The following is a 14761-nucleotide window of genomic DNA, read 5'->3' as shown; positions in this document are numbered from 1 at the left end:
TCTGTCATTTAACCATTCATTCCTCCCTTGTGAATCCAATCTTTTTAATGTCCTTCTTCCATCTTTGTAAATTTAAATTTGCCAGTCCTTTGTTTCTGAATGCTTCCATCAGCTGCTTCTTCACATATTTTGGCAACGTCCTCTGTTCAGATTTTACTGATTTAATTTTATCAAACAGCCTTAAATTAAGAAAATCTGAAATCCCCAAATTCCAACAGTTCTATTTTTCTGGACTAATGTCTAATGGAACAGGATGGCCGCATGTTAATGTGACAACTTTCGCTCGGCTGGCATCATATCATCTTATCTTACTAAAATGGAAAAACCCAGTGGTAGTGGTGGTGGTAGTAGTAGTAGGAGGAGGAGGAGGAGGAGGAGGAGGAGGAGGATTATTTTGATGTGTGAAGAGTACAGTGATATTCTTACCTCAATGCTCAAGAAAAATGCAACATGTCACTGACCTCCAGTGCCATGGTTAACAAAAAATGCATTAAAGTTAATAACTTAATTATGTGTTGCATGACTATTTCAGACGTGTTTCTCCAGATAGCTCAGTGGCTGGAGAAACTTAATAGAAAGTTTAAATAATACCAGCAAGAGAAAGTGAGCAATGTAGTACACAAATTGGAAAACGACTGTCCAGTTTTGCTTAGAATTTCAAATAAAAAAGAAACACTTTATGAGAACAGATCAAACATTCCTTAAAAACTTCAGGAATTTATTAAATGTCAATAAAATTAAGTGTGCTGAACCATTGGTAAAATAGAGAATACTAGCGACTGGGGGCCGATCGGATCGGGCTACAAATTCTACGTTTGTGAAATCCATACTTTTTCTGCAAAGAATTATTTGTTTTTAAGTCCTTGAAATGATTTTGTTATCATGGCACTGATTTGTGCTTAAAATAGACCTTTTCGGCTGATGTAATGAAGAGCTTCCTGTTTAAACGGGGCTGCGAGACGTGAACTCAGCTCTTCGGCGCACTTCATTTGATTTTTCCGCAAACAAATTTTCAAAACAAACCATATTTTACAACTCTAATCAGAGTCGGAGTAATAATTATGTTGGCGTGATCATTTTAGATCTGAGATCGGCTAAAATTTAAACAATGACCGTTGTTAATACCCAGCCGTCATTATTCAGTTTGCCAGTAGATGTCAGAAGGGCGGATGCCAAGACCGAACTGCCCAAAGATAGATTTCGACACACCAAGCAAATGGCGATACGTTCTAAATTACTTACGGTTCTGGAGCTGTCGAAGGGTTTAAGTCAGTCGACGATGTTAGTCCTGAAAAGTACACCCCACCAAATCAGTGTTCCAAAAAGCAACCAAACTTACTGTTATCTGCTCGAACCAACACTGACTTACTATACTCGGCCATCCAGCGGTGTCACTGAAGCATTCGAACATTCTTAGCCAATCATGCAATACTGCGTTTGCCACGCTATGTTCTGACTACAGAGGCAGAGTCCCATTGCATGGTTCTAACTTGTATTGAGTCGAGGTATTGAGGCGAACACCATACATACGGGGTATTGACACGAACACCATACATACGGATAGTATCAAATTATATATAAGGTTTTCAGTATCTGTGTAATTATTTTATATTATGCTTTTTCTATCCCTAATCTCTAGATGGGTACGGGAGAGGGTATCAGATTTAATCTGGCATAAGTTTACCAAAACATTGAACCTAAGAGATTAATGAGAAAGTTTACAATGTAAGTATGTATTATATGTATATGCTGCTTTTCCATAGATTTCCCCACATCCCACTTAATCAGACATTTTCCAAAGAGTATTAAATATTTCTTGGCTGAAGAAAGTGGAGAAAAACTCTCATCAATTGACAATATTTTTTACTAAATGGTGACTTTTTGGTCCTCCTTTGGGATTAAATAATTTTGTGAAAAGTATTATTAAATAAATAAGACATCATTATTAAAAACAATTACACCAAAGTGTATAAATAAGCACCAAATCAGTCTGTATACTTTACCATCCACGTCTTTACCTCTACCCGCTTCTCTTCTCTATTCATTCGTAATTCCACTTCACATGTAACATTTCCTTCTCACTGGTTGCAACCTGTTGTTGCTGATCTTTAGCTCAGGAAAACAATCTCTACATTTTTTGTGTTTTTGGTTTGACATTCTGATAAATCTCAGACTTAAAATTTGAATTATGTTCCTTACTATTGAATTTTGTTTCTGTACCCATCACCTTACTTGCCCTTTTAATTATTTTAAATATTTGTTTTAAACTCTCATCTACTACCTCATTATTTCTCATATCAATTAAAAACATACAGTACGTTTTTAACTAAAATTGCCTCGAAAGCTTTCAGATTGTCCAGTTAGCCAATAAATGATGTCATTTTACTTGACTTTTCATTGGAACTTCCAATGTAAAACTTGCTTTTAATCTTTGCCTTCTTCATTTGTTAATAAACTTTAGTTTTTCCATGCTGTAGTATTTATATTTGTTATGGGAGAAAATCCTCCTTTCTTCACCCATAGAATTTTTCAAGTCTGTTTTCTTTTTTACTCTCAAGTCATTCTGTAAATTAATTTCACGTTATTTTATTTACCTTGTAGGTGACTTTACTGCTCATAACAAAAGCCTCACATGTCCGTGGATCCATTCTACTGAGTGTTCGCAATGCAGTCAGTGTGAAATGTGCTTTTCCTGAGACATCCTTTTGGTCCCTTGACGTTATTAGAATAATGTCGGGATACCACAACATATATGCACAACATCGCCAAAGTGGAGAATTTATCGTGATCTGGTGGTGTACAAACTCAATTAAGACTCTGCATAATGAGATGGATTTAGCTTGTCAGAATCAAGATCAGCTACCAGCTTTTTTTGCAACAATAACGGGACAAACAAGAGTTAACATGAGACATCATTTTGGTAACTCATTGTGCTCCAATAAATTCAGGTTGTTCTGAAGGTAAATTCGGAGAATCCCCTTATTAGACATGTGTACCTAATAGAGTGGGTACACAGGTAATGTTTTATGTATCTATAATATTTTAGAATTAGATTAAGATGACTTTCAGATTTGAAGAAAATATTGTTCTTTTTTTTCCATAAATTACATATAGACCTTCAATCTCTCTTTATAAATGTAAGGAACAGGTTTATACCCAATTTTTTTTCTGTAATGGTAAACAGCACATCTATTCTCTTCGAATGTTCTGTATATTATGCTTTTTCCCATTTAATAAAACACATACCCGTGGTTTGGGGTCTTTAGACCTGGCTGTTCTTCTCAGCCTAGTAGTGGCTGTCTATATCTGTTTGTCTAACATACTCTGGTTTTGTCTCACATCCCTCAGGTGAATGTGTTAGGTGAGACTAAATTGGTGTGAGTGAGTGAGTGAGTGGGTGAGTGAGGGTGTGTGCCTTGACTGTGCCCTGTGACAGAGTTGTGTCCTGGCCAGGGTTGGTCTCAGCTTTCTGTCTAATGCCCCAGGGCCAGGTTTCATCTTTTCTTTACCCTTTAAATGGAAAAAGCAGAGAATGGATGTATTAAGGGCTGGATGCTTAAGATTGCTTTCTCTCTTTGATTACAATTGCTCTGTCTGATTTTAACTTTTTTTTTATATATATATATATTTCGTCGTATTTTTAGTTTTCATTTACAGTATAATGTGATTTTTATCTATTGTTCTGTGTCCTTGAGTGTTTAGAAAGGCATTTATGAATAAATAAAATGTATTATTATTATTATTAATGAAGTACTCTAAGTTGACTTTTACTAGGGAATTGCAATTTTCTATCATAATATATCTAACATCGTTTACAGATTAATCATTTTACCTGCCTTCTCAACTTATTATTTTTTTTTTTATGATTTGAATCACTGTGACATGTTCCTAGGCCTTTAATAATCTCTTTTAAACCAGAAACATAATGTGTGCACATGATTTTAAAACATATTGCTTGAAAAAGTAACTCACCATATCTGTATATGCACACATATGCAGTTGGCACTATGGGTATTTGTGGCAGGCAGTGTGGAACAGTCGCTAAGGAAATGGACTCTAAATCTTCCAAATCAACTCACTTAATGTATAAAAAACATACTGTATGTAGAAAGATGAGCCATGGATCCGTAAGTGAAAAGTGTCTTGATATGTTGTTCATGATAGAAAGGTGCTATATAAAACAAAGGTTGCTTAGATATTAGGGAAATGTAGCCTTCAGCTTCTTGTCTCGAGAGCAGCAGTGCATGATTCTCCTGATCACGTTAGTTTACAGAAGTTACCCTTCCTTTACAGAACCAGATTCATCCACCCATTCGAGTTCACACATATGTATGTGCAAATCAAAACTAATTATTAAATAGAATTATTACCTTTCCATTTTTGTGTGACTTTGTCAGTTAACAACAAAACATTAAAATAACGATACAAATGATTTAAAACGATAAAAGGACCATTTGTGACAGGCTTCTTTGAAGAATGATGTAATAATTCACTCGTAAATCTCTCTCTCCAAGGGCAAATGTCTTCAGGATGATAAAAACTTCAGGGCAGGAAATTTCATCTGCCATTGCCTGACTTCCAGAGCCCATTCAGGGACTGCTCGGTCCCACACTGACGTCTGAATCAGGGTAAAACCTGCTACTCGGGTCAATAAATGAAGCCAACGCCTCTTTTCTGTGACTGACTGATAGCTGACATTCATTATGATTTTTAAAATGAACGTTTGCAAAATGTTTAACCCCTTGCTCACATTGGATTGGTAGTTTCTAACTCACTTTGTTGTCTTTTTACTTTGTTGTTTGCCTGTTCGAGGGAAACCAGCTCTTCAGACATTGCTTGTGTCTGCTTATTGCAACTTTCTTGTTATGACTAAACTGTTTTTTTATTTTATTTCATGTTTCATTTTGCATTTAACAACATAGCTGTGATGTAATTAGGAGTTTGGAATCATGTAAAATTTAATTCAGTTATTATTTTTTTACTTTTGATTTGGTTTTGATGTAAAAATAATTTAGGTTACATTTCTATTATTGGGCGGCACGGTGGCGCAGTGGTAGTGCTGCTGCTTCATAGTTAGGAGACCTGGGTTCGCTTCCCGGGTCCTCCCTGTGTGGAGTTTGCATGTTCTCCTCCGGGTGCTCCAGTTTCCTCCCACAGTCCAAAGACATGCAGGTTAGGTGGATTGGTGATTCTAAATTGGCCCTAGTGTGTGCTTGGTGTTTGTGTGTGTCCTGTGGTGGGTTGACACCCTGCCCAGGATTGGTTCCTGCCTTGTGCCCTGGGATTGGCTCCAGCAGACCCCTGTGTTTGGATTCAGTGGGTTGGAAAATGGATGGATGGATGACGATTGGATTTCTATTATTACTTGAGGGTGTTTTGTTTTTATATGAGCGCTGCCAATTTGTTTATGGTTGCCACCTTAGCTGTCCAAGTGTCAGGATTAATGATTGTTTGGTAATGGGTCTTTGACTTCTCTTTAGTGGTTAGGATTTGGTGCTCAGTGTTTTTCTGAATCTTAAAGAACAATTTAGGAATCTCTTTTTATCATACGTTTTGGGTAGTGTTTAGGAATTTGGTACAAGGTTCAGTCTTCCCAGTTCTGAGACTTTATTGAAACGCTTTCATCTCCCAATCCCTGGCCATCTTAAAAAATAATTACTGTGACATTGCACAAGTACATTCTGGTGTTTGCTGTTTTATATCAAAGCACTATAAAGGTTAGAACTTACACTTCTGGTCAAAGGTTTTAGTTCTCCTCAGTGTTCCAGTTTTTCTTCAAATTTAATAAGCTGAAATGCAATGAATGACCTAGAATGGTAAAAAGGTAAGCAGCAAACTGCCAGAGGTATACATTTAAAGATCAGGTTAGCAAAAACTGATAAAAAAAGGAAATATTAGAAATGGACCTTCTTCAGGGACCAGCTAGTCCAGTCGCAACTTCCAGATGTTCTGCAGCAATTAAAGTAAATTAAGCCTTTCAAGTTGAAGCAAACCATTTGGCACAGGTGTCCCAACTTCTGTTGATTACGTTGTACTTCAAATCCCTCTGTTTGTCTTAAATAAGACTTGGAATGGTTACTACACCCTCTGAAGTACTACATGGACAATATTTCAATGATAATGGCAAGAAACTGCAATTAACAAATGAAATGAGACAGCACATTATTACCCTTCAAAGTGTAGGCGCCTTTCATTTAGAAAAATTGCAAAAAATATCGAAAGTGTCAGTGAGTATGGTGGTGTCCTACACAATCTAAAGGCAAATGGAAACTGCAAGAAACTCTGATAGGAAAAGATCTGGCAGACCCAAAGTCACAACCCAATCAGAAGACAAGTTTCTGAGGGTCACCATCTTGCGTGATAGGTGCCTCACATCAAAATAGCTTCAAGTACAGCTTAACAGTGGCTAAAAAAAACAAGCCTCAGTTTCTATTGTGAAGAAAAGAGTTTGTGCTGCAGGTTTGACAGGAAGGGAACTTCAATTTTTTGGTTTGGCACCTTGTTTCAGCTAGTTAGAAGAAATTAAATGATAAACAAAATTGGCCTGCAACTGTCGCAGAGTGGGAAAACGGGCCTAACTGGCTCAAAAATCACAAAAGTGATGCCAATTATGTTTTCCTTCTTTTTCTTTTTCTACTACTACTACTTCTTTGAACATTATTATTTATATTATTATTACCTTTGTGGAAAAGCCTTAGTGTTAGTATAAAAAACTACAAAACATCATAATGAGTGCCATTTTGTGGCTTAGGGTGCCAAAAAAATTGTGACATCATTGATTCACCAATGTGAATCCCTGATTCTAGCTGGGAGAGGTTGTACAACACTTCAAAAGTACTTCTTATGTCCTTTTCTGTGGTAGAAGAAATTCTAATCCTAGTCAGACTTTTAGTGCAATTTCTAATAGTAATTCTTAGCCTCTTGATAAATACTGGTACATAAATCCAAAATAATAGGGTTTATTGTAGAAAAATAAGGGTTTACAGGATAGAAGATGGGAGGGATGTAACACAGGGGACATACCTCTTAAGTAACAAATGCCTCTTTGGATCTAACTAAATAATAGGTGACCCACACTGACAAATAGTAAAGGTGTCCTAATCCCTTTCAATGCCATTCCCCTCCAGTCCAAACCCTGTCCTCCAAATACTGCCTGCCCTCCTGTACTGAGCCCTTGCCCCCATTTTCATCAAACTCCGAGGTCCTCTGGATGAGAGTTAGGAGGTCCTTTCAAGACCTGATTGAAGGGTAATTCCACTATAATGCTGACATACCTGAGAAGCAATTGGGGGATGACTTGGATCCTACTGCTGTGTTGGATCTCCCACCAGTGGCCGTGGGATGCCTGTGGAGACTACAAATTCCAGGTAGCCCTGCAGGAGTTTAAAGAATGTCAAGTTTTCTGAGTGACCTTAGAGCAAGTCCTCCAGCTTATTGTTATTTTATCATTTTTTTTGTTTTAGTGCACATGCCTGAGAGGTCTTTAGCATCTTATCCAGGAAGTGCTCCAAATGTAATACAATGTGCCCTGCCACTGTGTTGTATTCCATCTTTTTATTATTTCTACTTTTGTATAACTTTGCCAGCTAACTGTTTTTCAGGTAGTTTGTATTGCTCTGTGATTATCTTGTAATTATTTTTTTGTATTTTAATTATGTTCATTTCCTTTGTTAATTTCTCCTTCTTCTTTATGTTGAGCTGAGCCTGGGTAGGTGGGCCTCTTTGCTGCTGCAGCTGCACAGGTATGTGGCTGCAGTCAGATCTCCTGTTTTAAGCTATTTTGCCACCTAAAGAGAAGGGCCAGAAGAGGAGACGTAATCAGTAGGCTAGACAAAGCCATACCAGCTCATTTAAATTTGTCCAAAATGTACCGAGGGCAGGATCCAACCTGCAAGAGTTGTTATTGAGCTCCTGCTTCACTAGGCCATTTGTTTAAGGAATGTGCTAAATTAACATCATTCATTTCAAAAATCATTGCATACTTTAAAGACAGCCTTGCTGTCACAATCACTCCTAACATATTAACGGTGATATTTGCTGTACTTCCAATGGCATTAAAGTGCACAAGTATAAATCATTTGTAATATCCTATACCACACGACTAGTACGCAGACTGGTCCTGCTCAACAGGAGGAATCCCAGCCCATCTTCTATAACTCAGTGGGTAAGCGACATACTGTATCTCAAAAAAAGTCTAATTCTCTCTTAGAGGGTATGTCCAAAACTTTCTTAAAAGATTTCAAGATTTTATAATAAGCATGTTGGGCCTCTAATTGACTCTTATGTTATTAATTGTTTTATCATAGGGTGTCAAGGGTGGGGGGTTGAATATGGTTTTGTTTTGCTTTGTTTTATTTCTTGTTTTTTTCCTTTGTATTCAAATAGTTGCATCTGCTATTACCATTTGTTTCATTGAGTAGCATGTCATCATAGTGTTCTATTTATTGAAAATAAGATAAAAATTAAAGAAAGGACTCATAATAAAAGGCTGCCTAGGCCCCAGCCAAACCGCTAGGGCACTGAGTTATTCTTCTGCCTACTGCACTCCATTCTTATCTTTTTAAATATTTTTGGATTATTGTTTTAAAGGCTACTTTACTGTGGTGATAGTTCTTTAAATGTTGTGTTTTGTATTGTGCTGTTTTTAATATTGTTTAGTATTTAAGTATTATTTGTCCTATTTTTTATTTTTCACATTTTGTATGCCCTGCTTGGCATTGCTTAGATTGTAACAATTTTTTTTTTTTTTTATTATCAATAATATGTTACATTTATATAGTGACTTTAACAATCCCAAGGTTGATTTACAAAGAAAAAAAAATGAAGCTGTTGTGGAAAAAGAGAAATATTCATTGAAGAGAAAAGTCTTTAAATCAGATTTGAAAGTAGAGAGGGAACAACAGTGATGGGAGAAATTGGGAAAGAGAATTCCAGAGTTTAGGGGCCATGGCACTGATGGACCTGCCACCCAAGGTGTAAAGTCTAGTGGGTGAGACAGCGTGAAGGGAATAAGAGATCAAGAGGTCACTAAAGCAAAGAGGAGCGAGGTTAGGCAGGACTTTGACAGCGGAAAGCAAGATTTTGAACTTAATATGGGACTGAACCAGTAATAAATGTAACTAAAAGATAACGAGAGTGATGTGAGAAGAACACTTCTTATAGGTGAGAACTCTAGCTGCAGAGGTGTGAATATACTATAACATTTGTGAAGACTTTGCAGGAAGGTAAATGAAGGAAGAATTACAATAATAATTAGGGTTTGGTCTTTTGTATTTCTTGGCCTTTTTTTTGGGTTATATAATTGCTTGGTTCTTTCCTTTTAATTGTGTTTTGGACTCTGTGCTGCTTTAAATTGTCTTCACTATTGTATTTTGTTTGTTTTTAAATTTTTTTCAAGATCTTTATTTCACTTATTTCTGAGTAAATAGTAAATGAATTACCAGTAGCTTGCATTTGCTTAAGAAGAAAGTCTATGAGAAAAAAAATTGCACCAAAGTTTAGAATTTCTTTCATTTGGTTTTTGTTCAAGGTAATCAAATATGCATCCCTTAGCTATAGAAGTGCCGTTGTCCTCTGGTGTGGTTTTCCTTTACCAGTCAGAAACAATGTGGAACCAGGTGATGCCTGCTTTGCTTCCATTACATTTTCTTCGGAAATCGCTCTGCATGGTGAGTTACAGCTCTGTATATATGGAGCCTAATCAGCGTGATAATGCACCACCAGTGGGGACATGGTCACATTGCGGTTAGTTACTGGTTAGTGTTAGTGGCTAGCGTCTGAATGCAGATGACACTCTGTTGTTCAAGTCGTTTTTTCTTGGTATTCCATTTTTAAATACTTGCTTTAATTTTTTTGTTTATATTTTCTTTAATGCTCATTTTGTATGTAAAATGAAGAAAAAGTATGTTGGAACATAAAGTGCAAGAACTTATTATCAGTGTTCAACTAGACTTCAGGCCATAAATAAACTCTGAGTATAAGCAAATTTCAAAGACGCTAGGTGAAATGGCTGTCCTGTACAGTGCAAAGCAGTGCCAAAAAGCCTCCAGCAAAAGTATTTAAAATATCAAAAAGAGCAAATGGTATCTTAGTTATGTACTCCGTATCTGATATGTGGATAAGAATGTTTGACCAAATCAGTGCAGAAATACCACTTTATAAAGAGTATTTGTTGCTCATGAAAATACCTGGAGACAAGCTGCCGGCCTTCTTCTGCTCCCTGGTGATGGTGGAAAAGTAACACAAATAAAACTACTCAAATAAAGGAATAATTAGAGCTTTGGTGTGGCATTTAGGACATCCCTGCCGAGCATAAATCTGACAAATCTTTATCCTTATCATCAAAGTCAAGGTGTCAACATACAACCTTTACAGGCATGTCAAACAAAAACTGAACAAATACCCAGAAAAACGTTGGAAGCTTGCTGTTGATTCCTATCAGTAATTTTGAAGGTTTAGCAGCTTCAACAAGCGCAGCCTTAAAGTTCCAGTGGAAGAAATGTGAGGCTGTAGACTTCCCAGGGAAACCTGTTCTGAAAAAAAATATCTTAAAGAACAAGGTGTAAATTTTTCCAATTGTCTCAAGGACCTTCAGGACAGTATCAGTGACTAGGTGGGTGTTCCTTGCCTCGTGTAAAGTTAATGTCTGTGACAACAATCAAAGTTGAACTTATTTGTTGAACTAACATGAGCGATATTATGTTTAGAGAAAAGTTAATGCTACAAAATAAAGAAGTATGTCAACTGGTCAGGCTTAGCAGTGCTGGTGATGTTAGTGGTGGTAGGTTAAGAATCTTGGCAACAAACCTGCCAGGGGCTAATGTAGCAATTGAAGAGCAATGAATTTTATCAAAAGATTCTTGAGAAAGATGTTAGGCCACTCAGATACGTGAGCTGAAACTGGAGTGCAGATGGGCCATAAAACAAGGCAATGACTTGATGATTGAGTGTTTTTTTTTTTGTATTTGCTTATTTTTATTTATGTGATGGAATCATCAGGCTGTTCCCATTTTGGCAAGTCCATATTTCATTTTGGTGGCCACCTTCAGTAGTAGGGTGTTGTAACATGTTAGCCATTATGATTGCAATGAGAAGTCAGGTAAAAGAACACATTTAATGGCTAACTGAACAGACTGCAATATGCAAGCTTTCAAGGCAACTGAGCCCCCTTCTTCAGGCAAATTGTAGTCAAGTAGGTGGAAAGTACATTGCCATTTTGTGATTTATGGCATCATCGCTTGTAGCATATATAAAGATTGCCACTTAGCCTCTAGTTATCCCAGTTTTCAGATTTTCAAAACAAATCTTTGCTGTGGGTACTTTAGCTTAATTTGCCTAGGGATTTTTCTTGGTTGGTTTAGAGACTGAATTTTGCTCAACGTTTTGAATTTGATTTTGTATTTGCTCAATAAAACTTCTGACATTGTTATGTTCAGTGTTTTTGATCGCCCATACTGAGCTCATTTCTCCCTTTCTTTAGCTCTTTTACTCTCCTGGATACCTTAGTCAGACCAATCATAGCACAAACTCTTTTCCTAACAGGCTCAAGTCAGAAACCAGTCCTGGACAAGGTGACAGTCCATGCACCCACACTCACATTAACACAGGTCTAACTGACAACTAACATAACACACAAGTATTTGGGAATATGGGAGCAAAACTGGAGTACCTAGGGGATATCTACATAAACATAAAAATAATACATGAGAACAACAGAAGAAAATAAGTTTAAATTTAGAAGTTTAAAAGACCTAGTCAATACCCAGGCCTTTGTGATGACTCAATTCACCAAGTCTACATCTGCACTACTACATATTCATTTAAAAATAACGCTTTTTAAATGAAAACAATCTCTGTTCACACTAACATATTCACATTGTTCACAAATGTATCTCAACCTATACTAAATGACCAAAAACCCATATGATGTAGAAGTTTCTTCTACACTGGGCATGTGCGCATCAGCGAAAAAAATCCTTCAAAGCACAGTAATGTCACCAGCCACAAGCTTTATCACAAAGTTGTAGTGACCAGTAAATTATTTGCCATTTGTGCATGTATAGAGCATTCAAACTATAAAACACAATTTAGCTACATACAAGTAAGCAACAAAGGTGTCATGGAAACAACTCCTCTACATCTGCTGTCTTTGAATATATTATTTTCTTCCATGAAGGGTGACTAGTCAGAGAATGAGGTTTTGGAATGAGCAGGATCCAATCAGAGAAGGGCTATGAAATAACCTTGAACAAATCAGAGCGTGATTGGAGTCTACATTTTCAAAACTCATCATTTTCACCCATCCACACTGCAACACCGAAGCAGTGTTTTCAGAAGTATACAGCTCTGGAGAGAGTCCCTGTTTTCAGGGGTTAAAAATGCCAGGGTAGTATGAACAAAAGGCAAAAACAGAGACTAATGTCTGCATTTTTATGTGAAAAGGTAACAGTGTGGACATGGCCTTAGAAATGTCACTGAGTTGTGAAAGTTCCAAAGGAAGAATGGAACAAAACGCATTCACTGTACTGCTAGTCAGCAATCAATAATTACAAGAAACATTTAGTCACAACTTTTGCTCCTAAAGTTGTCACAATCAGCTATTCACTCCTAAGAAGTATTTATTTCTTTACATAGGTCACTGGGTATGTCATTCACTTTAATAAATAAATAAAATACTGCAGAACCCTGGTTATCCACGCAATATCCGAAGCAAACTTGTACAGTAAATGTAATACACTCCTTTTCTTGTAATTCATAAAAGCATTGCCATGAATACTGTGCAGAGTAAACACTAAACTTGTAACCTTGACTGAGGAGCCAGTGGCTGTAAGTGTGAAGCCTTCATTCCACTCCAACTACACGAATCAGCTAATGTCAGTGTGTTGCTAGCGTTGACCATATACACATGCTCTACGTTTTTGTTCACTTGGGATTTTTATGTTTTTACATTTCAAAGAGCTGTGGTGAACTGCCGATGTTGAACTGTGCTCTGAGTTCTCTGGCTCAGAAATGATCACTTTGCCAGCGTGACGTAAATGGAGAGCTCCGTCCGTCAGTCGCACACAGCCTGATTGACCACTACGAGTGGTGCACTTCCCTGGTGATGTCAGTCGATCTCTCTGTGTGTCAGACCCCATCTCCTCTATGCATTGTCACCACTAAGCTCCCCCTGTTTACAATACAAATTCCACTTTTATCGCCAATTGAATTGCTGCATACTCACACCACGAGGCATCCGAGTTTGAAGATTTGCACAGTGGTGAACTGACGGTGGTGAGGTGCAGAGGCACATTCTCAGACACAGTGTGTGGGAGCTTTGCAGCACGAGCTAAATGGAGACATCCATTCATCAGCCGCGTGGAGACCATCTGTGAACAATGTGAGCAGTGCACTTTCCTGCTGATATCAGCCCTCACTTTTCTGTGCAACATCACCAGTACAGCACCCAATTTTTATCCAAGTTTTCATGTATCTGAGGTAGCATTGGTCCACATTGTCTCGGAATACTGGGGTTCTACTGTAAGCATGAATTATTTGTTCACTATGGGTCATTTTTAATTACATTTTGCCTGATGTTCTATATTATTAGATGAGAAAGAATGGAAAAAATTAGAATGGGAATATGACACTGTACTCAGGAAGTCTCTGTTTGATATTAAGCACTCATCTCAAAGTCATAAGACCCTTGCTGTTCTATTATGTGCATCACTCCAATGTAATGTGTTATCTTTATTCCTATTACAGCTTCTGATTTCATTTGTATCCTTATTTTCCTTGCTGTTACTTCATCAAGTTCCGTGTCTCATTACTTCACTTTCATAAAAACAAGATGTGGTTAAATGAGTTTGATAACTGTAGATTTATTCAATAGCAGTTATTAAAGAATGCTACTATATCCTGCACACATGTCCAGCTCTTTTATAAACACAGGGAACCTTTTTCCTGGTGGCAAAGATAACCAAAGAGCAGGGAGTGAGTCCAAAATCCTGTCTTATAAATTAGATTTTTACACAAATCCCGAAAACAAAAGCATGACCCTCCACAGGATTTTCCCAAGTTCAGACAGATGTGTATAACCACCTAAACTAAACAATATTTCTCTCAGATGTGCTTTCTAAACCCCCCCATATAGGCAGCCATGAAGTTCAACCAATATTAAAATGTATTCAATAAGCTTTGCACTCATATATTGTTTTGTGCCATATTATTCTTTCATGTGCCAAATATATTTAATTTCTACCAATTATTATTATATTGCTTGCTTTTCCTTTGTTCATCTCAAAGCACAAGGTGAGCTGCAGATGACACACAGCTGTATTTATTGATAGCGCGTAATGACTCTGACACTCTTGTCCTGTGTCTTACTTGTATTTCGGAATGGATAAGCAGCAACCTTCTCAACTTTCTCAAACTGAATAAGGAGAAAACAAATTTTAGTTAATTGAAAAAAAATGATATAGTGAGGGTATTAGAAATAAACTTGATCCCTTAGGTTAAAAAGTCAAGTTGGAGGTAAAGAATTAAGGGATAACTTTTGACTCTGATCTAAATTTTAAATCACATCAGACTACTAGGAATGCACTTTTTCACTTAAGGAATATAGCTAAAGTTAGCCCTCTTATAACTTTACAAGACGCTGAAAAATTAGTTCACACTGTTGTTTTCAGTTGACTAGATTACTTTAATGCAGTCCTAACAGGTCTACATAAGGAAGACATCAATCAGTTACAGTTAAGATTCTTGCTGCTGCTGCATTCTTCTG

Source organism: Polypterus senegalus, chromosome 14 (genome assembly GCF_016835505.1).
Source record: "Polypterus senegalus isolate Bchr_013 chromosome 14, ASM1683550v1, whole genome shotgun sequence".
Lineage (NCBI taxonomy): Eukaryota > Metazoa > Chordata > Cladistia > Polypteriformes > Polypteridae > Polypterus > Polypterus senegalus.
The sequence above is the reverse complement of the archived record's forward strand: the minus strand, read 5'-3'. Positions refer to the sequence as shown.